Source organism: Bombina bombina, chromosome 6, assembly GCF_027579735.1.
Source record: "Bombina bombina isolate aBomBom1 chromosome 6, aBomBom1.pri, whole genome shotgun sequence".
Taxonomy (NCBI): Eukaryota; Metazoa; Chordata; class Amphibia; order Anura; family Bombinatoridae; genus Bombina; species Bombina bombina.
In genome coordinates this window covers 897,384,195-897,407,451 of record NC_069504.1, presented here as the reverse complement: position 1 = coordinate 897,407,451, position 23,257 = coordinate 897,384,195, and the positions used below count along the sequence as shown (strand labels likewise).

General features: G+C 41.2%; 1 protein-coding gene across 4 annotated transcripts in view; it reads left to right on the top strand.

Annotated features, from left to right (window-relative positions):
* GLCE (glucuronic acid epimerase) overlaps positions 1-23,257 on the top strand; it is a 416,991-nt gene that overhangs the window by 142,873 nt on the left and 250,861 nt on the right. Inside the window, exon 2 of one of the 4 annotated variants that reach the window (XM_053718495.1) lies at positions 2,397-2,530. The exons of the other annotated variants lie outside the window; for them this stretch is intronic. The gene's annotated coding sequence lies outside the window, so the exon portion shown is untranslated. The remainder of the gene's footprint in view (positions 1-2,396; positions 2,531-23,257) is intronic. 4 annotated transcript variants of the gene reach the window in all.

The following is a 23,257-nucleotide window of genomic DNA, read 5'->3' as shown; positions in this document are numbered from 1 at the left end:
ACAGTTTTAAGCTACATTCCAATTTACTTCTATTATCCAATTTGCTTAATTCTTTAGGTATCCTTTGTTGAAGAAATATCAATGCATATGAGTGAGCCAATAACACAAGGCATCTATGTGCAGCCACCAATCAGCAGTGCCGGTGCCTATTTAGATATGCTTTTCAACAAAAGATATCAGGATAATGAAGCAAAATAGATAATAGAAGTAAATTGGAAAGTTTTTTTTTTTTTTTTATATTGCACGCTCTTTCTGAAGCATGAAAGAAAAAATTTGGGTTATGTTAACAATGTACACAGTTATGCTTACATTCCTTTAAAGGGACATTGTACTGTAAAATGAATATGTTTTTTTTTTTCTATTTGAAACTACAACCCAATCAAATGTGGTAAACCTGTGGGGAATGCAGACCATATTTCTCTTTATCCTAATCTTATCTCTCACTGCACATGGACAGAACAGTACTTAAATAGAACAATCGAAAATTAACATTTTAGTACTCTTTCCCCCCCCCCTGCACTTTATTTATTCTGCACATTTTTGTTTGCATAGCTTTTCTAGGATCATTATACTAATGTACTGATATATTACATTGTCTATTTTAAAGGAGACATATATGCTCATTATTAGACAGTTCTAAGATATATGCCTTGAAAGGTATTCCCAGTTATCTGGGTTTTATAGCCTGCGCTGCCTGTAGATGAGAATACTTACAACCAGAGTTGTACATATATTGAGTTGAGCAGCCAGTCAGGACATTTAAATATGTTCTATGCCTGTGAGAAGCAGAGAGGAAATTTACAGTCAACTCCTCAGAGTGCTTCTGACAGGTGCATTGGCTTATATGGGTGAGAAGTCTGAATTATTAAAGCTGCCTCTGTTTATTAAATTCAGCCCCCGGCACTTGGAACATGGGTGATTATACAGAGTAGAATGTATCATCTTCATTTAAGTCCCACTCTGATAAAGTCTGCTTGCTTAGAGAGGGGAGTATAGTCACTGCTTGCCAGTAAAAAAACTAAATTGATTTTGTATCTTGATAATGAACTGTGAGGATAAACTGTCATGTTAAAGGAATAAATAATTGCTGGATATAATAATGTATTCAAAGAAAAGATTAGCCCAATAATATGTAGATGTATTTCTTTTAAATTACATCAAGAGGAAAATTGATCAAGTTGCATATTCAGCTTTTGAGGCTCAGAATTTACAGGTAGTTGCAATAATAGAAATGAACAGACATGCCAAAAAATGTAAAGGTTAGGCGAAGAGCTTAGGAGAGAGAGATGTTTCAGTTTTCATTAAATCACTGCTTGTTAATACACCCACAACAATTATTTAACCCCTTGGTTGTCAGAAAATGCAGCATTAGTGTAACCTTTTGAGTACTACCTGACGCAGTAAGGTGGTTGCTAAATTGAGCAAACAAATCCAGCTGCCAGGCCCATTTTCTGAGATACCCTGACAGGCAGTGGAAGTGTTGTTCTCTGATTATTTATATCAGCAAGAGGTTGCTGCAAAAGGTTTAAAAAAAAAAAAAAAAACAACAACTTTACTAGGACCTTTTAAATACTAACATTTTCCCATCTATTTATACATGGTTATACATGTCTATAACTGTTAAAGGGACATGAAACCCACATTTTTTCTTTTGTGATTTAGAAAGAGCATGCCATTTTAAACAACTTTCTAATTTACTTCCATTATCTCATTTGCTTCATTCTCTTGATATCACTTGCTGAAAAGCATATCTAGATATGCTCCGTAGCTGCTGATTGGCTGCTGCACATAGAGGCCTTGTGTGATTGGCTCGCACATGTGCATTGCTATTTTTTCGACAAAGGATATCTAAACAAAGAACTGAGCAAATTAGATAATAGAAGTAAATTGGAAAGTTGTTTAAAATGACATGCCCTATCTGAATCATGAAAGTTTAATTTTGACTAGACTGCCCCTTTAATATGTGTATACATTAGATACACGTTCTATGTAAGTTTGATAAGTTCCAGAAGCCAAGGAGCAACAACTAAGGAAGGGTTGTTTTATTACACAGAATTTCATTGAATCTTCACTCACATTTTTGCAGCTAGTTATCTTGGCCCTTAATGCTTGATCTCTGCTTGTTAAATCCTTTTTCATCACTTAGTACTGCATGTGCTGTCTACCCATTTGAATGTTTGGGTTTCGAGTGAGACAGCAGCAGCTACTTCTGTGCGCTCTGCACACCAGAGTTCTGGGACCTTCAATGATTCTACCTGTCAACAATCCAGACCAGCAATTTGTCAGATGGCTCTGTCTGCAGAGCAGCGTCTCAGTACCCATTGCATAATCTTATTGCGACTAGAGACAGAAAATATACCCTATATCAGTGTGTGACTTGTTTTATTTGCTTCTAGAAGCGACAGCCAGTACAGACGGCAGGCACGACTAGAGAAAGTCATTCTTGCTCTGCTTCTATTCCAAAGCATGTTCTGTCTGGAGTACGAGATTGGATCTCAGGGGATATCAAAAGGCCAGATTTTGGCACAAGGTAAGCATCCCCCTGTTTTTTCTTCTTAAGTTCTTATTGCACTACAGTAAAAAAACAATGAGATGTGTTTTTGCTCATTGAAGGAATTGGGCTCTGGGGCAATACATTTAACTTGTGACCTCTCCTTTATTCCCTTATGGCTGGTTACAGCTGACCGATTGCGTGTTCCGTAAGCTTCTGATTTGGCTTTTCCGATAAAGTGTGATATGTTGGATGTTTCTATACCTTCCTAGTCCTTTGTTGCCCTCATTTATTTCTGCTTTTTCCCTGACAGTATTACGTAAAAATGGCACAAAGCTTAATTCTGCATGGTCAACTCCTGCTGTTCATTTCACATCTAATCTATTATTTCTTAGTTTTTATAAAGGTCAATATGCTTTGCAAAATGGAGGATTGAGAGTTATAGTTGCTTCTGTGTTTTTTAAAATGTGCTCCTTATAGGGGGATGTTTGTATAAAATTAGTTTTAATATGTTAGAATTACATAGCCATGTCACTAAACATGTATGAGAGTTTATTAGTGGTTGTTATAGAAAGGAAAAAAGACAAAACAGTGTTTCTGTATTAGCTTTGCTGTACTAGAATACGTCTGGGATGCTTATACTGGCACTGAATGTGTTGCAGGCTGGCTCCAGGTTCCTTGTTTACGTAAGGTGGTTGCTACTGATAAGCAGATTGGTTTGGTGTTGAGCCTCAGGAAGGTAACATTAAAACTGCCATGGCACATAGTTTTTGTTAAACAAATGCCGCCGTTTCCTTTCTTACCTGATCATTTTAAAAAAACTCCAGTCTCTCAAGTATTTGTAGTGGCAAAAGGGTATTTTAACTCACAGTATTTTTTTGGAGAAACTGCAAGCAGCAATCTGTGCAATGTGTTTGCCCTTAAAGGGAAAGTATACACCAATTTTAATTTAACTGCATCTCATAGACACTACTATAAAGAAGAATATGCACAGATACTGATCTAAAAATCCAGTATATAAAAACTTACATAGAAACTCCCAATTTAACACTTAATGAGATAAGTCTGGGACACCCACTGAAAGGGTCTGAAAGCAGAACCTCTCCCGCATATAAAAAGACCCATTATACAAACAGAAGCAGTCTAAAGTCTGTATACATCTAAAACTTTGTGGTTTGGTTAGGAGTCTGAAAATCAGCACAATGTTATTTAAAAATAAGCAAAACTATACATTTTTGCAAAAACACACCCAGATGGGCTATATAAAGGTATCGTCTACAAAACCTTTATGCAAAGAAAAATCTAGTGTATAAGGTCCCTTTAATGTGCTTCAAATAACTTCTCATACTTTCTGCAGATTGTTCAATATATGGAAAAGTGTTCCTTCATTTATATTATGTATAAATGCGTACCTTGGAGATATTGCGGGTTTGGTTTCTGGATCACCGCAATAAAGCGAATACAACAATAAAGTGAGACACACTCCTCCATTATTTTTTTTTGCTTTCCCAGTGCATATAAAAGTTATATTTACACTATACTGTAGTCTATTAAGTGTGCAATAACACTATGTCTAAAAAAACAACAACAATGTACATACATTTAATTATTTCTAAAAAAAGGCAACCTCATCTGAGCCTTCAGTGAGTCATAATCATTTTGCTGGTGATATGTGTATTTATGTGTTTATATTTGTACATATGTTTGAAAAATTGTGCCGATAGACTTGCTCGAGTCGATACAGGGTTGATACAAACCTTCAATTTGTAAAAAGAACAATATCTGCAAAGTGCAATAAAACAAGGTATGCCTGTATTTGATATAGCTGTTTTTCTCCAACATTGGTGTGTCCGGTCCACGGAGTCATCCTTACTTGTGGGATATTCTCTTCCCCAACAGGAAATGGCAAAGAGTCCCAGCAAAGCTGGTCACATGATCCCTCCAAGGCTCCGCCCACCCCAGTCATTCTCTTTGCCGTTGCACAGGCAACATCTCCACGGAGATGGTTAAGAGTTTTTTGGTGTTTAAATGTAGTTTTATTCTTCTATCAAGTGTTTGTTATTTTAAAATAGTGCTGGTATGTACTATTTACTCTGAAACAGAAAAGGATGAAGATTTCTGTTTGTAAGAGGAAGATGATTTTAGCAGACAGTAACTAAAATCGATTGCTGTTTCCACACAGGACTGTTGAGATGAAGTAACTTCAGTTGGGGGAAACAGTTAGCAGTCTTTTCTGCTTAAGGTATGACTAGCCATATTTCTAACAAGACCATGTAATGCTGGAAGGCTGTCATTTCCCCTCATGGGGACCGGTAAGCCATTTTCTTAGTTAAAACATAAAAGAATAAAGGGCTTCAAAAAGGGCTTAAAAACTGGTAGACATTTTTCTGGGCTAAAACAATTGCTTTACTAGGCATATTATGCAGATTCTAACTAATTATTGGTATTATAATCTTGGGGAACGTTTAGAAAAACGGCAGGCACTGTGTTGGACACCTTTTTCAGATGGGGGCCTTTCTAGTTATAGACAGAGCCTCATTCTGGGACTGTATAGGGGTTAAATGTAAAAACGGCTCCGGTTCCGTTAATTTAAGGGTTAAAGCTCTGAAATTTGGTGTGCAATACTTTTAATGCTTTAAGACACTGTGGTGAATTTTGAACAATTCCTTCATACTTTTTCACATATTCAGTAATAAAGTGTTTTCAGTTTGAAATTTAAAGTGACAGTAACGGTTTTATTTTAAAACGTTTTTTGTGCTTTGTTGACAAGTTTAAGCCTGTTTAACATGTCTGTACCATCATATAAGCTATGTTCTATATGTATGAAAGCCAATGTGTCTCCCCATTTAAATTTATGTGATAATTGTGCCATAGTGTCCAAACAAAGTAAGGACAGTAATGCAACAGATAATGATATTGCCCAAGATGATTCCTCAAATGAGGGGAGTAAACATGATACTACATCATCCCCTACTGTGTCTACACCAGTTATGCCCACACAGGAGGCCCCTAGTACATCTAGTGCGCCAATACTTATTACCATGCAACAATTAACGGCTGTAATGGATAACTCTATAGCAAATCTTTTATCCAAAATGCCTACTTATCAGAGAAAGCGCGATTGCTCTGTTTTAAACACTGAAGAGCAAGAGGACGCTGATGATAACTGTTCTGACATACCCTCACACCAATCTCAAGGGGCCATGAGGGAGGTTTTGTCTGATGGAGAAATTTCAGATTCAGGAAAAATTTCTCATCAAGCTGAACCTGATGTTGTGACATTTAAATTTAAATTAGAACATCTCCGCGCACTGCTTAAGGAGGTGTTATCTACTCTGGATGATTGTGACAATTTGGTCATTCCAGAGAAATTATGTAAGATGGACAAGTTCCTAGAGGTTCCGGTGCCCCCCAACGCTTTTCCTATACCCAAGCGGGTGGCGGACATAGTAAATAAAGAGTGGGAAAGGCCCGGCATACCTTTTGTCCCCCCCCCCCTATATTTAAGAAATTATTTCCTATAGTCGACCCCAGAAAGGACTTATGGCAGACAGTCCCCAAGGTCGAGGGGGCGGTTTCTACTCTAAACAAACGCACTACTATTCCTATCGAAGATAGTTGTGCTTTCAAAGATCCTATGGATAAGAAATTAGAGGGTTTGCTTAAAAAGATTTTTGTACAGCAAGGTTACCTTCTACAACCAATTTCATGCATTGTTCCTGTCACTACGGCAGCGTGTTTCTGGTTCGAGGAACTAGAAAAATCGCTCAGTAAAGAATCTTCGTATGAGGAGGTTATGGACAGAGTTCAAGCACTTAAATTGGCTAACTCTTTTGTTTTAGATGCCGCTTTGCAATTAGCTAGATTAGCGGCGAAAAATTCAGGGTTTGCTGTCGTGGCGCGCAGAGTGCTTTGGCTAAAGTCTTGGTCAGCGGATGTGTCTTCCAAGACAAAATTGCTTAACATTCCTTTCAAAGGGAAAACATTATTTGGACCTGATTTGAAAGAGATTATTTCAGACATCACTGGGGGAAAGGGCCACGCCCTCCCACAGGATAGGTCTTTTAAGGCTAATAATAAGCCTAATTTTCGTCCCTTTCGCAGAAACGGACCAGTCTCTAATTCTATATCCTCTAAGCAAGAGGGTAATACTTCACAACCCAAACCAGCCTGGAAACCAATGCAAGGCTGGAACAAGGGTAAGCAGGCCAAGAAGCCTACCACTGCTACCAAAACAGCATGAAGGGATAGCCCCCGATCCGGGACCGGATCTAGTGGGGGGCAGACTTTCTCTCTTTGCTCAGGCTTGGGCAAGAGATGTTCAGGATCCTTGGGCGCTAGAAATAGTTTCTCAAGGTTATCTCCTGGAATTCAAGGAACTACCCCCAAGGGGAAGGTTCCACAGGTCTCAATTATCTTCAAACCAAATAAAGAGACAGGCATTCTTACATTGTGTAGAAGACCTGTTAAAGATGGGAGTGATACATCCAGTTCCAATAAGAGAACAAGGAATGGGATTTTATTCCAATCTGTTCATAGTTCCCAAAAAAGAGGGAACATTCAGACCAATTTTGGATCTAAAGATCCTAAACAAATTTCTCAGGGTACCATCGTTCAAAATGGAAACTATTCGAACGATCCTACCTACTATCCAGGAAAATCAATTTATGACTACTGTGGATTTAAAGGATGCGTACCTACATATTCCTATCCACAAGGAACATCATCAGTTCCTAAGGTTCGCTTTTCTGGACAAGCATTACCAGTTTCTGGCACTTCCATTCGGATTAGCCACTGCTCAAAGGATTTTCACAAAGGTACTAGGGTCCCTTCTAGCGGTTCTAAGACCAAGGGGCATTGCAGTAGTACCTTACTTGGACGACATCCTGATTCAAGCGTCGTCCCTGTCAAAAGCAAAGGCTCATACGGACATCGTCCTAGCCTTTCTCAGATCTCACGGATGGAAGGTGAACAAAGAAAAAAGTTCTCTGTCCCCGTCAACAAGAGTTCCCTTCTTGGGAACAATAATAGATTCCTTAGAAATGAGGATTTTTCTGACAGAGGTCAGAAAATCAAAACTTCTAAGCTCTTGTCAAGTACTTCATTCTGTTCCTCGTCCTTCCATAGCGCAGTGCATGGAAGTAATAGGATTGATGGTTGCAACAATGGACATAGTTCCTTTTGCACGAATTCATCTAAGACCATTACAACTGTGCATGCTCAGACAGTGGAATGGGGATTATACAGACTTGTCTCCGACGATTCAAGTAGATCAAAAGACCAGAGATTCACTCCGTTGGTGGCTGACCCTGGACAATCTGTCACAGGGAATGAGCTTCGGCAGACCAGAGTGGGTCATTGTCACGACCGACGCCAGCCTAGTGGGCTGGGGCGCGGTCTGGGAATCCCTGAAAGCTCAGGGTCTATGGTCTCTTCTCCCGATAAACATTCTGGAACTGAGAGCGATATTCAATGCTCTCAGAGCTTGGCCTCAACTAGCAAAGGCCAAATTCATAAGGTTTCAGTCAGACAACATGACGACCGTTGCATATATCAATCATCAGGGGGGAACAAGGACTTCCCTGGCGATGAAAGAAGTGACCAAGATAATTCAATGGGCGGAGGATCACTCCTGCCACTTGTCTGCGATCCACATCCCAGGAGTGGAAAATTGGGAGCGGATTTTCTGAGTCGTCAGACATTCCATCCGGGGGAGTGGGAACTCCATCCGGAAATCTTTGCCCAAATAACTCAATTATGGGGCATTCCAGACATGGATCTGATGGCGTCTCGTCAGAACTTCAAGGTTCCTTGCTACGGGTTCAGATCCAGGGATCCCAAGGCAACCCTAGTATATGCACTAGTAGCACCTTGGACCTTCAACCTAGCTTATGTATTCCCACCGTTTCCTCTCATCCCCAGGCTGGTAGCCAGGATCAATCAGGAGAGGGCCTCGGTGATCTTGATAGCTCCTGCGTGGCCACGCAGGACTTGGTATGCAGACCTGGTGAATATGTCATCGGCTCCACCATGGAAGCTACCTTTGAGACAGGACCTTCTTGTTCAGGGTCCATTCGAACATCCGAATCTGGTCTCCCTCCAACTGACGGCTTGGAGATTGAACGCTTGATTTTATCAAAGCGTGGGTTTTCAGATTCTGTAATAGATACTCTGATTCAGGCTAGAAAGCCTGTAACTAGAAAAATTTACCATAAAATACGGAAAAAATATATCTGTTGGTGTGAATCTAAAGGATTCCCATGGAACAAGATAAAAATTCCTAAGATTCTATCCTTTCTACAAGAAGGTTTGGAGAAAGGATTATCTGCAAGTTCTCTGAAGGGACAGATCTCTGCTTTATCTGTTTTACTTCACAAAAGACTGGCAGCTGTGCCAGATGTTCAAGCATTTGTTCAGGCTCTGGTTAGGATCAAGCCTGTTTACAGACCTTTGACTCCTCCCTGGAGTCTAAATCTAGTTCTTTCAGTTCTTCAAGGGGTTCCGTTTGAACCCTTACATTCAGTAGATATTAAGTTATTATCTTGGAAAGTTTTGTTTTTGTTTTTCTTCTGCTAGAAGAGTTTCAGAGTTATCTGCTCTGCAGTGTTCTCCGCCCTATCTGGTGTTCCATGCAGATAAGGTGGTTTTGCGTACTAAGCCTGGTTTTCTTCCGAAAGTTGTTTCCAACAAAAATATTAACCAGGAGATAGTTGTACCTTCTTTGTGTCCGAATCCAGTTTCAAAGAAGGAACGTTTGTTACACAATTTGGACGTAGTCCGTGCTCTAAAATTCTATTTAGAGGCTACTAAAGATTTCAGACAAACATCTTCCTTGTTTGTTGTTTATTCTGGTAAAAGGAGAGGTCAAAAAGCGTCTTCTACCTCTCTTTCCTTTTGGCTTAAAAGCATTATCCGATTGGCTTATGAGACTGCCGGACGGCAGCCTCCTGAAAGAATCACAGCTCACTCCACTAGGGCTGTGGCTTATACATGGGCCTTCAAGAACGAGGCTTCTGTTGACCAGATATGTAAGGCAGCGACTTGGTCTTCACTGCACACTTTTGCCAAATTTTACAAATTTGATACTTTTGCTTCTTCGGAGGCTATTTTTGGGAGAAAGGTTTTGCAAGCCGTGGTGCCTTCCATTTAGGTGACCTGATTTGCTCCCTCCCTTCATCCGTGTCCTAAAGCTTTGGTATTGGTTCCCACAAGTAAGGATGACTCCGTGGACCGGACACACCAATGTTGGAGAAAACAGAATTTATGCTTACCTGATAAATTACTTTCTCCAACGGTGTGTCCGGTCCACGGCCCGCCCTGGTTTTTTAATCAGGTCTGATGAATTATTTTCTCTAACTACAGTCACCACGGTATCATATGGTTTCTCCTATATACATTTCCTCCTGTCCGTCGGTCGAATGACTGGGGTGGGCGGAGCCTAGGAGGGATCATGTGACCAGCTTTGCTGGGACTCTTTGCCATTTCCTGTTGGGGAAGAGAATATCCCACAAGTAAGGATGACTCCGTGGACCGGACACACCGTTGGAGAAAGTAATTTATCAGGTAAGCATAAATTCTGTTTTTCTCAATAAAACCCTCACCTGTTGCTTTCAAGAATATAACCATTAAAGAGACAGTCTAGTCATAAATAAACTTTCATGATTCAGATAGGGCATGTAAATTTAAACAACTTTACAATTTACTTTTATAATCAATTTTGCTTTGTAATTTTGGTATTCTTAATTGAAAGCAAAACCTAGGTAGGCTCATATGCTAGTTTCTTAACCCTTGAAGGCCGTCTCTTATCTGAATGCATTTTTACATTTTTTCACAAGTAGAGGGCGTTAGTTCATGTGTGTTATAGATAACATTGTGCTCACGCCCGTGGACTACCCAGGAGTAAGCAGTAATTGGCTAAAATACAAGTCTGTCAAAAGAACTGAAATAAGGGGGCAGTCTGCAGAGGTTTAGATACAAGGTAATCACAGAGATAAAGTGTATTAATATAACTGTTAGGTATGCAAAACTAGGGAATGGTTAATAAAGGGATTATCTATCTTTTTAAACAATAAAAATTCTGGTGTAGACTGTCCCTTTAAGGGCTAGATTACGAGTGGCGCTCTAAATGTTGTGTGCAAGTGAAAAGGGGTTTATCGCGGCTCTTTGCACATGTTGGAAACAGCGCACGATTTACAAGTTGAAAGTAAGCATGTTCATTCAACGCCAATTGAATTTAACGTGCCTGAATGGATCTGTGGGGTAGTAAAAGTTCTTAACTGCCCCTACTAGATGTCTGGCGGGGAGCGGGAGCCACCACCGAATAGGTACTGAGGCTGAATTTCTAAACATTTGTTATGGACACTGGAGCGGTGCACACCTTATGTTCTCTCCAATTTCTGATCACTTAGTAAAAGCACCAATGAGCTACAGACTTTAGGACTCCTTTTAAGGTATGATTCAATTAAGCATGATACATTTGCAGTATATTGATATTCAATATGATCTGTGAGAATAGTCTGTTTAACCTTACAAAGGTGAGAGATTAGTATGCTAATCAAATGACACGTGTCTGAGAGAGAGACAAAAATTATAAATATATATATTATAAATACTATAAATATATATATTATAAATACTTAGACTATATTCCCCTATGTGAAGAACATTGGAATGTGAAATATTTACAGTACAAACTGTTAAATACTTTACTAAATATGTATATTACATAAATATGATTTTCTTCATAAATGGAAAGAGTCCACAGCTGCATTCAATACTTTTGGGAATTCAGAACCTGGCCACCAGGAGGAGGCAAAGATACCCCAGCCAAAGGCTTAAATACCCCTCCCACTTCCCTCATTCCCCCAGTCATTCTTTTCCTTTTGTCCTAGGAGGTTGGTAGAGAAGTGTCAGAAGTTTTAGATTAGTCTCTTATGGAGGGTAGTGCTTTTCGACATGGGACTGGAGTTTTAAGTAGTCCTGTCATTCTTTCAGTGAGAGCATGGATGAAAGTAAGTCCGGAGATGCAGGGAGAGTCTTCCTGCAAAACTATCTTGACTCATATTAACAGCTCCATAAGCAATCGGCGTTGACGAGTTTCGCTGCCTGCTTTCTTCTCTCAAGTCCATGGCAGAAGCGATGCTACTATCTGTCACACTTGAAGGGCCGTGTTCCTGTTCCACGGCGTAGGTTCCGGTAAGATCGTTTCATTTTACTTTCTTTATGAAATATGCTGTATTACAGAATTTTTCCGAGGGGCTACCACCTTGCGGGACTAACTTATAACACAGGGTCTCAGTGAGGCGCCTTTTGTATCTTGGAATCTAGGGTTAATATCTCCTGAGGGGATTTATTGAGCAGGGTTTTTTTTTTAATCATGTTTGTTATATGATTCAACTTGCTTGTGACACAACCTTACGGTCAGGCGTGCTTTTTTTGGACTATTCGGTTCACCTGGTGACTGGGCGTGGTCACGTTTTTGGGGTCCATTTCGGCATTCCTGACCAATTCTGGTCTGCTGGTGTCTGGTTTATAGGAGGTGGTAAGTGCCCCAGCCATTGTGGGTGTCAGGGGCCGTTTTAATTTTTTTTAGTCTTTGTTGTATTCAATATCCTAGTTATGGAGGAGTCTGATATGGGAGAGACGGATGTCTCTGTTTTGGATTTTACTCCTTGCGCAGAATGCGTATTCCCCCAGATGATACAAGCCTATCAGTTATGTTCTGAATGCCGTATTAGAGTGCTCGATTCCTCGGGATTGGGGAATCAAGGGGCCGCTGAGCCATCTGCCTCTGGGGCTATTGTCCTCATAGTGGCGAGTTCCCTTCCACTACCTCTTACTACGCATGCAGGTAACCCAGACTTTTCTTATCCTTCTCGGGAAGGTAGCTTGTTCCCACCAGGGGTTTCGGCACAATGTCTCATGTCCATAATTTTGGCGCTGGCCCACCTCCAATTTCCAGAAGGTTGCTTAAGATATTGTTTGTGTTCTGTTATCCGGTGCTCCTCAGGCATGAATTGGCCTGTTCAGCTCTCTGGGGGAATGATTGTCCCTGAGGCTTCAGGGGGTCAACCTTCGGGGCCGGAGTCGTCTTTTGCTCTGGCGGGGGTATGCTTTGTTTTCGGTATAGACTGGCGTGCCTTTGTGTTCTATTGCGGCACACTTTTGCATAGTTGTAAGATCCCATCCTTAATGGATCTGAGAAATCTCTTCCCCGAATAGCTTTCAGTATTAGATATAAGGGGATGCAGTATTCCTCTTATAAACTTATTGTTTGAGTATCCTTTTCCAGTTCTGAGCTTGGAAGAACAGGGTCACTGTTGGGACGTCTGTTCTAATTGGACAATAACCTACGGGTTGCCTTCTTATTCTCTCCGGTTAGGAGGTTTATTGATTACAGCTCATGTTTGTTTTATTTTTCTTTCGGGAATTTTATTTCTGGAATAGATACTTGCGACCTTTTGATCGCACGGTTTGCTTCTACGGAAGGTTGTTCTAAAGGACGCGTTTGGTCCTATGTTTATCGTTTATTCTCCCTCTGAAGGTGAATATGTGAGGCCTTGGGCCCATGATTGCATGCTAGTACTGCTTGGGTTCAGACCCTTCTATCTTGGGGCCTATTCAGACACGTGGCGCCGGTTCTGCCTGGCTGATCCGGATAAGGTGCCGAGTGCTTCACATTATTATTATTCTTGTTTTTAACACAAGTTCTGATGAGCATTCTGGTAGGACCTAAGAGTTCCTTTTAAACTGGTCGTCTGGGATTCGGTGGAGTTCTGCTGCAACACACTCAGTTGTTTCCAATGTCTGTCGGGACTTAGAGTGTTCCTTCCCGCGTGGGTGAAGGTTGGGAGGATTTAGGGCCTCCTTGTCGCCGGTTCCTGGCGGTCTTGCCTTTTAGGGGCCTTTGGACTTGTCCTTTTTGGACTTGTTCCTTTTGTAGTTCTCTTCTTTAGGGTCGAGACTTCCGGACTTGTCCGGTATCCTTTGCGGTTTAGCTGCCTTCTAGGAAGGCCTGTGGCCCTTTCCAGTTTTTGGGATTTATTTTTTTCCCCTATCGGGGACGATAGGCTGTATTGTCTCCTTCTCCAAGCTTTGCTTAGGGGTTTTTCTACCGGGGTTGGGATGCTTTGCATTCTTTTTCCTTAGGTGGGTTCCTCTGGTTACGTACTCTGAGGTGTTCATGGAGACGTTTAGGGGCACACTGTCGTGGCCTCGTGGTTTGCTCTAGCCTTGTTCTACTCCCTCTTCGGATGACTTGGTTCTCGATGTTTTCCCTTGGTCCTGGACGTCTTGGTGGTGTTCTGCACGCCTATTGGGCACTATAGTCTTGTGATAACACTGTTGTGCTCTAACTCCTTTTGGAGTGCTGGACTCCGGCAAGGGGTGTTCTCCTTTCTTTGAGTTGAGAATTTTTTCGAGTGACTCTTGTTTTCCGTTTTTCCGGAGTAGTCTGGTCATTCCCCTGTGACGTCTATTTTCAGACGGGGTATTTGTGTTCCCTGGGGTGTGGTTGGTTTCTCATGTTCTGGGCTCGGGCCTACAGTTTTTGTCTTGGATCTTTCCGGATGTCCGGAAATGTATGATCCTGTGGCTATACCTTTTATGGTCTAGTTAGTTGAGCTGCTTGTGGCTTGGTCAGGATCTGTGCGTTTTTGGATATGCTCCTTTTTGGTCTGTCCTGTCCTTTGAACTCCTTCATTGGGCGTTCTTCTGTGTTTCGTGGTGTGTTTCATGGTTTCTGGATGATTTTCATTCAGCTTTTGTTTTCATCGGGCTACGGCTTCCTATTTGGAGCTTGTGCGCTGTAGTTCTCTGTGCTCTCCCCCTTGTGGGGGTAGTTTTGTTCTCCTTTAGGAGGTACAGTTCCTCTCTTGGGAGGGTGGCTGTCTTGTGGGCAGGTGATTGAAATGGGTATTTTACCCTATAGTGGGGTTCTGTTCCATCTGTGGAGATTTCAGTCTCCGTGTTGAGACTGTCATGGTATCGCGTTGGATCTTATGGTGCTCTACTGCATTTTTCTGTTTGTCTTTATGAGGTTCTCTTTGGACCCGAACTCTATTGGGATGGCTAGGTCCGTTCCATTTCGTCCTTTTTCTGGGCCGGAGATTGGGGTCCTCTTTGTTCCCCTGCTTCAAATAGAAGAACACAGAGGCGCCACCATGGCCCAGTACCACCAAAACAAAGAAATAAATATATAGAAGGCACTATATATACTCACAAACGTCAAGCACCCAGGTGGTGCTAGTGGGGCAGGCTGAAACTTCACAGTAGTTCAGCTCACTGATATACCTCCAAATAGATCCAGTCGGTGTTCCTTGAGAGCCTAAGATCCTATGCCTAGAAAAGAGAGAGGCAAACCAACATGGCCTAGTATTGTTTGAGCCCAGGGAGAATATAGCCCTAATGGGTATACTCACAGGAAACAAAGCACCTCCAGGTGCAATATCAGCAAGCTGGAACCATAAGTCGCCCAGTAGACAAACCACGGCAAGTGATCCTCCGCTTCCAGTAGTATAACGGTGGATAGGAGAGGGGTGTATGAAACCCCACAACAGGTTATTAGGTCAAAATACCACACCAGCAAGTGTATATAAAAGTAAAAATCTTTAATAACACAGCGACGCGTTTCTCAGCCGCCTATGGGCTGTTTCATCAGGCTATAATAAAACATTAAAAAATACACTTGCTATATACTAAATTAAAAAACTAAAACATTATCTGATTGGACAATCAATTAAAAATCCAGCCAATGTGTGATCATTCTCAATCAATTACTATGGTAACAATTTAGTTAGTATTCGGGTGGATAGGTGTGGCCAGGTGTGCACCTAATTAGCAAACTGACACGCCACCTAGCTTGCAACCCCTGTTGCTAATTGTTGCCATAGTGACCACCTAACAGTACAAACACAATATAAGTTTATCTAATGACAGTACATACACATTAAAAGTTTATCTCATACACATAACACATTTACATTTGATTAGCACAAAGGAATAATGACAAGTACTCAGTAGTTCATTTGGTGCCCATCTCCAGAGTTGTACTTATGAGAGGTCAAAGCGCAACCGGAAGGTAGTCCGGAGCTCATATGTGATCTATAGGTGCCTTACCGGCCTGATATTAATAGTATCACCAGCCCCATATGAGAACCTTTGTTGGATTCAATATGTGAAAGCATATTGAATCTATGTATAGGAGTGGTGATCAATGTATAGTGGGCTGTGTGCAAACATAGAGCTGTCATTATGAAATTCTGCGTGTCTTAGCGTAAAAGCCTTCTTAACATGAATACCTTATTGTCAATGTAATTCTTTCATATCGATCTTTTGTGCCAAAAGGCATCTGTTTACCCAATTGCTAGATCCTACTCGATGTTTGTGGATGACCCCAGACGCCTTCGGATGCGTCTCACTCTCTAACTATGTGATGTTACTTTGTTTAAAAATATCGGAGCTATTCTCCAATCGTTCTGGTGGCTCTAAGGGGAGTGTACATCCGCTCCAATGAGAATGCTTGTTGTGGGCGGGATAAGCACCTGATCGAATCCTATTCCTTTTGAATTAACATACATGTGAGCCCCAGAAATGGGAGCGCGAATGAGTGCTCTCATTCGCGCTCCCATTTCTGGGGCTCACATGTATGTTAATTCAAAAGGAATAGGATTCGATCAGGTGCTTATCCCGCCCACAACAAGCATTCTCATTGGAGCGGATGTACACTCCCCTTAGAGCCACCAGAACGATTGGAGAATAGCTCCGATATTTTTAAACAAAGTAACATCACATAGTTAGAGAGTGAGACGCATCCGAAGGCGTCTGGGGTCATCCACAAACATCGAGTAGGATCTAGCAATTGGGTAAACAGATGCCTTTTGGCACAAAAGATCGATATGAAAGAATTACATTGACAATAAGGTATTCATGTTAAGAAGGCTTTTACGCTAAGACACGCAGAATTTCATAATGACAGCTCTATGTTTGCACACAGCCCACTATACATTGATCACCACTCCTATACATAGATTCAATATGCTTTCACATATTGAATCCAACAAAGGTTCTCATATGGGGCTGGTGATACTATTAATATCAGGCCGGTAAGGCACCTATAGATCACATATGAGCTCCGGACTACCTTCCGGTTGCGCTTTGACCTCTCATAAGTACAACTCTGGAGATGGGCACCAAATGAACTACTGAGTACTTGTCATTATTCCTTTGTGCTAATCAAATGTAAATGTGTTATGTGTATGAGATAAACTTTTAATGTGTATGTACTGTCATTAGATAAACTTATATTGTGTTTGTATTGTTAGGTGGTCACTATGGCAACAATTAGCAACAGGGGTTGCAAGCTAGGTGGCGTGTCAGTTTGCTAATTAGGTGCACACCTGGCCACACCTATCCACCCGAATACTAACTAAATTGTTACCATAGTAATTGATTGAGAATGATCACACATTGGCTGGATTTTTAATTGATTGTCCAATCAGATAATGTTTTAGTTTTTTAATTTAGTATATAGCAAGTGTATTTTTTAATGTTTTATTATAGCCTGATGAAACAGCCCATAGGCGGCTGAGAAACGCGTCGCTGTGTTATTAAAGATTTTTACTTTTATATACACTTGCTGGTGTGGTATTTTGACCTAATAACCTGTTGTGGGGTTTCATACACCCCTCTCCTATCCACCGTTATACTACTGGAAGCGGAGGATCACTTGCCGTGGTTTGTCTACTGGGCGACTTATGGTTCCAGCTTGCTGATATTGCACCTGGAGGTGCTTTGTTTCCTGTGAGTATACCCATTAGGGCTATATTCTCCCTGGGCTCAAACAATACTAGGCCATGTTGGTTTGCCTCTCTCTTTTCTAGGCATAGGATCTTAGGCTCTCAAGGAACACCGACTGGATCTATTTGGAGGTATATCAGTGAGCTGAACTACTGTGAAGTTTCAGCCTGCCCCACTAGCACCACCTGGGTGCTTGACGTTTGTGAGTATATATAGTGCCTTCTATATATTTATTTCTTTGTTTTGGTGGTACTGGGCCATGGTGGCGCCTCTGTGTTCTTCTATTTGCAGTATCTAACCATCAGGACGACCATCCTTTGACAGAGTGCTGCCGCCAGATAGTGGGACTTGATTGATGAATGGACATTAACATACCTATACCTACTGTATAGTTCACTGTTCTGTTGTTTTATCCTGTGTTACTGTGTGTATTGTTTTATGTCTAGGTTCTAGACTATTTACCTATCTGATTTTTTGGCAACTGGGAGGCGCACCCTAAAGGGTGTGGTGTGCATTTGTGTATACCACTCCCCACATTATAATTTGTTCCCCTGCTTGTCAGATCTGTTGTAGCTCGACTGGTCTGGTGTTGGGAGCAGAATCTGGGATTTAGGGTTAGTCCTCAGGTTTGAGGTACGGTGAGCCTCTTTGAGGTTTCGGTGCTTCCCCATGTTCAAGTTACGCGAGTAGCTTTGGTGGCTTTTGGATAGCCTGTGATTTGTCTACTGCTCAGTGGAGGTTTTGCAGTTGATGGTGGGGTTGGTGCTCTGATCTGGCATAATGGTTAGAGCAACAGCTTAGGTCTTTTGACAACTCGGGTTTGATTCCCATTACTGGGAAGTGTATTTTATCAAATCTACTTCAGCTGCTCTTTACTTGCTCTGCAAGTCTTTGTGTTTACAGAGTCATCCTGGTATGACTATTGTGTGTGCTTCATGCAGGAGTTTGAGGCACGTATGTTGGTTCTGAATATCTTTATATTCTGAGTTCCTTGGGACCTGAGGACTTTGTCTTCAGTTGTTATTCGGGGTGTGTTTGCTCTGTAATATAATTTTTCTTCTCTGTTTTCGGATCCTGGTCCTAATCTTGTGGTTTCTGTACTCTTTGGGGTCTGGGCGTTGCCTCCCCTTGTTCTCAGGACTGATTTTGGTCTCTGTGAGCTTGACTTGGTTCTTGAGTTTTTTTTCCTTTTTTTATTTGGATCTTGTTGTACCCTATTTAGGGTTTTCTGGGTATCCTTGTCTAGTTTCTATGTGTTCTCTTCCTTTTGGGAGTTTACAGTAGTTGATCCCTTTCTCTCATAAGGGGTGTGTTGTGGGGGACCGACTGCTGGATGATGGTGTCTCCCGGAGGCGTGTTGGCTCTGTCAAGCCTTTTTTTTTCACCAATAGAGGGCGTTAGTTCATGTGTTTCAAATAGATAACATTGAGCTCATGCATGTGAATGTACCGAGGAGTGAGCACTGATTGGCTAAAATGCAAGTCTGTCAAAAGAACTTAAAGGGACTGTCCACACTAGAATTTTTGTTGTTTTACAAGATAGATAATCCCTTAATTACCCATTCCCCAGTTTTGCATAACCAACACAGTTATAATAATACACTTTTTACCTCTGCCATTACCTTGTATCTTAGCCTCTGTAGACTGTCCCCTTATTTCAGCTCTTTTGACAGACTTGCATTTTAGCCAATCACTTCTCACTCCTCTGTAAATTCACGTGTATGAGCTCAATGTTATCTATATGAAACACATGAACTAACGCCCTCTAGTGGTGAAAAACTGTCAAAATGCATTTAGATTAGAGGCGGCCTTCAAGGACTAAGAAATTCTCTTTTGCTCGCTTTCCCCTTCTCTTTTGCTCGCTCTCCCCTTCTCTTTTGCTCGCTCTCCCCTTCTCTTTTGCTCGCTCTCCCCTTCTCTTTTGCTCGCTCTCCCCCTCTCTTTTGCTCGCTCTCCCCCTCTCTTTTGCTCGCTCTCCCCCTCTTTTTTGCTCGCTCTCCCCCTCTCTTTTGCTCGCTCTCCCCCTCTCTTTTGCTCGCTCTCCCCCTCTCTTTTGCTCGCTCTCCCCCTCTCTTTTGCTCGCTCTCCCCCTCTCTTTTGCTCGCTCTCCCCCTCTCTTTTGCTCGCTCTCCCCCTCTCTTTTGCTCGCTCTCCCCCTCTCTTTTGCTCGCTCTCCCCCTCTCTTTTGCTCGCTCTCCCCCTCTCTTTTGCTCGCGCTCCCCCTCTCTTTTGCTCGCGCTCCCCCTCTCTTTTGCTCGCGCTCCCCCTCTCTTTTGCTCGCGCTCCCCCTCTCTTTTGCTCGCCCTCCCCCTCTCTTTTGCTCGCTCTCCCCCTCTCTTTTGCTCGCTCTCCCCCTCTCTTTTGCTCGCTCTCCCCCTCTCTTTTGCTCGCTCTCCCCCTCTCTTTTGCTCGCTCTCCCCCTCTCTTTTGCTCGCTCTCCCCCTCTCTTTTGCTCGCTCTCCCCCTCTCTTTTGCTCGCTCTCCCCCTCTCTTTTGCTCGCTCTCCCTCCCCCTCTTTTGCTCGCTCTCGCTTGCTCTCTCTCTGTTTCTCTCTCTCTCACCCCGCTCTTTTGCTCTATATCCCCCCTCTTGTGCACTCTCTCTTACGCAGACAGCCATGGCCACTCCGCCCCGTTACGCCCGCCCCTTTCATGCCCAGGCAACCCCGCCCCCTTCTCGGATTAGGTGCCAGGTCAGTTTGTTGAAGGCCAGGTGTGTTTGTCCTTGTGCAGTCTCTACTGCACATGACAGCTTTGGACAAACACACTTGGCCTTTTATATCATAGGATGGGTAATTAAAGGATTATCTATCTTTTAAAACAACAATAATTCTGGTGTTGACTGTCCCTCTAATGATAGTTTCTGTCCCTTTTAAATATATGATGGTTTCTCTATACTGTGTGCAGTAGTGTTTGTTAGACAATAAATAAGCTAATCCCCTTTGTATGCACTGGTAGACATTTATATGTTCATTCTCTCAAACTAATGACATAGTTTCAATGCGGGTATTTTTTTTATTTTATGAACATCAGTGGAACATACAGTTTTTGGAGCTGAGATGGTAATAATCGGACCGTTAAACACATGCATCATAAAATCAATAGACTCGCTGTAGCTATCTGCTTGCATTGTTATAGATTAGGCGATGGTATTTAAACTGGAACACTGCATAAAATAGTTGGAAAAGAAATTAAAGCGCACAGGCAAGTTTTAATGAAGTCCCAAGTAGTGTTTCCAGCTGCAGCCGAGACCGAACTGAAGCAAATAGTCTGTTATTTATTCATGCAGTTCCTGTTCTGTAAGTGATGGATGTGCACTAACTCGGCTATGTGAAAGATTGTTTCCCAGAAATACCTTGGGATATAATTGCAATAACTTCATGGTCTGTAAGAAAGATGATTGGAAAGTGATGCTTTTTAGACAGATCTGTATAATAATTTCACTTGTTTGATGCGTATGTCTTCTCTTTTTTTTCCCTTTTTTTTTCTTTTCTTTTTAAGCCATGAATTATTCAGAGCTTTTGTGCATCTTTTGTTCTGGAGAAACAAAGCAAACTTGAAAGTGTCCCATCCCTTTTTTTTTCTTTTCTTCAGAATAAAATCTCTGAGAAATTTTCTGGCTACTGATCTGTTCCTATCTCGTTAGTTCAGGTTGAGCTTGCAGCCCTCTCTTTTCCACTGACAGCAATTTCGCATTACTCTAAAATCTGCTATTCTTGATCATGTGCTTTTTTTATAATAAAAATCACATTATTGACAGCTGGTATTCTCTGAAACTACTTCTTCATGTCTTTTTTTTTTTTTTTTTTTTTAAATATTGAATTTTTATTGAGTTTAATAATCATTACAAAAACAAATGTTGATGTCATAAATCAATGTGTTACATAGAACCGGATGGATTCAGAGATGCCTCTGATTCTTATGTTTTGGAGTCTTCCCCTGTTATCCAAATCCTCCACTTGATCTTGTAGTTGTTGAATTAGAGTGGAGTGTTGAGAAGTTTGGCGAGATTGTATGTCAAGAAGCTTATCGGTTTGGTCTACGTCATCTTCCAATTGCTCAATCCTTCTGCCAATTTCATTATCTTTTCCGACCTCTGAAAGTCTTGATTTAATAATTTGGCTCACTTGTGTTATGAATGAAGTAAAGTCCTCTTTTCAAGGGAGTGACCTTAGGTCAGCTTTTGTAAGGGGAGCGCTGTCTTCAGGACATGTGATATTATCAACAGGTTTGGAGTTGTTCACTTCTGGGTATATAGGTGTGTCTTGTGAATCCATTAGTGAGAGTTCTATTGCTTTAAAAAAGGAGTGAACCTTTGGGTTTGGAGTGTTATTACCTTTTAGTACATTTATCCAACTTGGAAAGTCTCTTAGAGGCCATTATGCTTTCAAGGTTTAAAAGGTATTATGGGTTATAATTGTTCATGTACTTTTTTAATAATAGATATTAATAGAATATTGGACCAACACTATAAATACTAGTGCAGTAGTGCAGGTATTTCTGAAGATATATATATATATATATATATATATATATATATATATATATATATATATATATATATAAAACTAAGGTCAAAATTGCAACTCGACTGCAACTAATACCTCATGTTGTGTTATATTAAATTGTTGGTTAAAATCTTTGACCAAAGCAGTTTTAATGCATCAACACTTGTATAGCATGCCCTCTATTTTATGTGGGAAGCAGTAGTAGAGTGCTTATTGAGATTGTATTACAAAATGTTGGTTAAGTTTGTGCCTGTGAGCTATCTGAAATCCCTTTTTTTAAAATCTGGTATTTAGTAGTTAATGCAGACTATTGTACATTCAAAATATAAAATAAAAAAATGTTATAGAAATAAATTGAGGTGAATTATTATTATTTTATTATGCATTTGTAGAGCGCCAACAGATTCCACATTACTATAAACACAGCTATAATATGTAAATAAAGCATTTATAAAAAGCAAATGGGTAGAGGGCCCTGCCATGAGTTGCCAAGTGTTGTAGATCACCATACCGAAGGTGATCTACAGGAAAACTGGGCTCGTAGGCGTACGTGCTAAGGGGGTTCAAGGGGATGACTAAAGGGTCGAGGAACTGAGGTAAGAAAAAATTAGGGTTCCTTGTATGCATCTCTGAGCAGTAGATTCTTTAAGGAGGGCTTGAAACTTTGCCTCATTCTACAAGACTCTCCCCTAGTTTTCAGAGACTTCCACAAGACAAAGGGTCATTCTGGAGAAGTCCTGTAGATGGGAATGTAAGGAGGTATGGAGAGAAGGAGGTTATGGAATTAAACTATAATAAATATAAACAGTATATATGCATGCGCTTTTCTCAAACTGAGCATGCAGATGAGGGAAAATCTGCAATGATATGTTGCCCTAGGAGTGGCAGACCTGTTAGTTCATTATTTAAATAATACAAAAAAATGCTACTTATAGGGGGGGGGGGGGCAGCGCCAGCAGCTGATGGGCACTTTTGACGTTAACATAATGGGGGAAAACTAATGTTTTAAATACTTTTTCAGGGGCCATTGTGGATTAATTTCTTTCCTATGGCATGGAGAGTCCACAAAACATTCTAATTACTAGTGGGATATTCACTCCTGGCCAAGAGGAGGCAAAGAGCACCCCAGCAGAGTTGTTAAGTATCACTTCCCTTACCCATAACCCCCAGTCATTCTCTTTGCCTTTAACATGGCGAAGATGGTGTCTGAAGATTTTAATCCTTTTAAAGGGTACTTTTCCCTGCAAGCAAGGATTGGGGCTATGCTGTGTCCATGTCAATCTCTTTAGTAAGAGTAATGGTGGCTGTTAGAAGACAGTGAGGTGGTCTTTTCTTAAACTTGTAACATTGCTACCCCTATTATTGAAAGCCAGAGTTGGTTACTCTTTCTTTTCTATAGGTCCTTGTTAGAAATGGGGAAGTTGCCACACCTCAGAATACAGTTCCTGTCTGACAGAGCAGAAT